The sequence below is a fragment of the Lolium rigidum genome, chromosome 7 (assembly GCF_022539505.1).
Source record: "Lolium rigidum isolate FL_2022 chromosome 7, APGP_CSIRO_Lrig_0.1, whole genome shotgun sequence".
In the NCBI taxonomy this organism is placed as follows: domain Eukaryota; kingdom Viridiplantae; phylum Streptophyta; class Magnoliopsida; order Poales; family Poaceae; genus Lolium; species Lolium rigidum.
Genome location: NC_061514.1, coordinates 158,398,964 through 158,401,929, shown reverse-complemented (window position 1 = coordinate 158,401,929; position 2,966 = coordinate 158,398,964).

Sequence of the window (2,966 nt, the reverse complement as noted above, 5' to 3'; positions counted from 1 at the left end):
ATTGCGTAGATTGTATGCTATGTAAAGAATAGGACCGGGGTCCACAGTTCACTAGAGGTGTCTCTCCCATAAGATAAAAGCATGTTGGGTGAACAAATTACAGTCGGGCAATTGACAAATAGAGAAGGGCATAACAATGCATATACATGACATGGTAAATATAGTGAGATTTAATTGGGCATTACGACAAAGAACATAGACCGCCATCCAACTGCATCTATGCCTAAAAAGTCCACCTTCAGGTTATCGTCCGAACCCCTCCGAGTATTAAGTTGCAAAGCAACGACAATTGCATTAAGTATGGTGCGTAATGTAATCAACAACTACATCCTTAGACATAGCATCAATGTTTTATCCCTAGTGGCAACAAGCACATCCACAACCTTAGAACTTTCTGTCACTCGTCCCGTATTCAATGGAGGCATGAACCCACTATCGAGCATAAATACTCCCTCTTGGAGTTAAGAGTAAAAACTTGGCCGCAGCCTCTACTAATAACGGAGAGCATGCAAGATCATAAACAACACATAAACAATAGATTGATAATCACCATAATCATAGTACTCTATCCATCGGATCCCGACAAACACAACATATAGTATTACATATAGATGATCTTGATCATGTTAGGCAGCTCACAAGATCCAACAATGAAGCACAACAAGGAGAAGACGACCATCTAGCTACTGCTATGGACCCATGGTCCAGGGGTGAACTACTCACTCATCACTCCGGAGGCGACCATGGCGGTGTAGAGTCCTCCGGGAGATGAATCCCCTCTCCGGCAGGGTGCCGGAGGCGATCTCCGTAATCCCCCGAGATGGGACTCGCGGCGGCGGCGTCTCCCGTAAGGTTTTCCGTATCGTGGCTCTCGCGATCGGGGGTTTCGCGACGGAAGCTTTAAGTAGGCGGAGGGTCAACGCGGGGGCCACACGAGGGGCCCAGGGGATAGGTCGGCGCGGCCAGGCCCGGGCCGCGCCGGCCACCCCCGGCTGCCTCGTGGCCCCACTTCGTTAGGTCTTCGGTCTTCCGGAAGCTTCGTGCAAAAATAGGACCCCGGGCGAAAGTTTCGTCCAATTCCGAGAATATTTCTTTACTAGGATTTCGAAACCAAAAACAGCAGAAAACAACAATCGGCTCTTCGGCATCTTGTTAATAGGTTAGTTCCAGAAAATGCATAAATATGACATATAATGTGCATAAAACATGTAGGTATCATCAATAAAGTAGCATGGAACATAAGAAATTATCGATACGTTGGAGACGTATCAGCGCACGGCAGAGATTGAAGCGCACGGCAGAGAGCTTTGCCGTGCAATCCTTGCAAGCGCACGGCAAAGGTGGCTTTGCCGTCGATGTATTTGCCGTGCAAGCTTTGCCGTGAGGGCACGCACGGCAAAGCCGTTGCCGTGCGTATAGAGCTCTTTGCCGTGCAAAGTGGAGCACGGCAAAGGCTGGCTTTCCCGTAGTGCGGCCAAATACCACCAAGACCAGAAATCCGTCTTCTTCAAAACCGACGCCTCCAAGAAGGAAACAACGCACAAGCGTCGTCATCGTCTTGATCCTAGATCATAGGTTTTTACCCAGGAGAACGTCCGCGCTACCAAAACAATACCTTCAATAATGACATTTCCGAGCGCACAACCAACTAAGACCGGACCTTAGGTTTCCACCCCGCAAGTTTAGACTCTTATCTCCTGTGTTGCTGCCCCCACTTGCCGATGTCGCTGCTTCGTCACGAATCACTGAGCCAAAACCTCATCACCACCAGGACTCGAACCACCATTACTAATCCATAGCTCTCGGCTTTCATGCCATTCTTCGCGACTGACTTCACCTGGAATCAAAGACATGTCCCATGGTGGCAAAAGACCGCAGAGCTTCGCCTCGCTCCCTCTGAAACCAAATGGGCAGAAAAAAAACATGGTTGCGCGCGACCGAATACCATCCTATCTGGCAAACTCCAGACATGTCGTCCATTTGGAGTTCACCGGCAAGCCTTCCGGAACTCAACACTCAGCCAGATCAATAAAGACATGCAACACGCCGATCTTCGCCATGGCGTGAGAGGGATCCTATGACCGCCCCCTTTATTGAAGCCGTGTAAGAAGCCCCCACGCCACCCACCACGCAGCGAAGAGGACCAGGGAGGTGGCACGGGAGACACCCAGATCAAGATCTAGGGTTTCCACCACCACCCGGCTTGGCCATGTACCACCGCCGCCGATCAGCACCACCGGGAGAGGCCTCCACCACCTCCCCGACCATGGACACCGACCAGATTGCTGCACAACGACGCATCCACCATCTCCACCCTAGCGTCCATGGCGGCTATCCTCGGCAAACCTCCCCTCCACCACACCCCCCCCCCGCCGGACCACCTTCAGCGGCTAGAGCCCGCCGCCGCGGCGAGGGCCGGCGGCAGTGGCGGGGGAGAGCTTTCATGGTGGCTCGGTGTCGACCTAAGGTGCAACACGCGAGGGGTGTATCTCGTCAAAAATACATGTTTGTACTTTGTACTTACCCATTTGCATTGTATTACACGAGATGTGAATTTCTTTTGCATCGGTGACCAAAGCTAGGATATTTGCTACTTGCTTTTCAATTAAAGAAAGACCGTGTGATGCAGAGGTTGGGGCGATGCTGCCATTTCGAAAAAAAATCAATGACCAAAGATAGCCACAACTTTCAGGCATAGACCTCCCCATCAACTATGCATACAGAACCTCACAGCCGCTGAGCGGCCACTGAATCGGTGATGAATTAGTCACCGGTGCATGTGTCCGTTCCTTTTCATTGTCTCGATCCCTTGGCGCGTCTCACTAGCATGCCCGCCACGATTTACATGTTCATCTTGCTCAAAAGTATAAAACAGAGTTTGACAGAAAAGGTAACATGTTGTACATTATGGTACAAATTACAGCGGCTCAAATTGCCCGTGTATTCAACATAATGGTGGGCAAGAA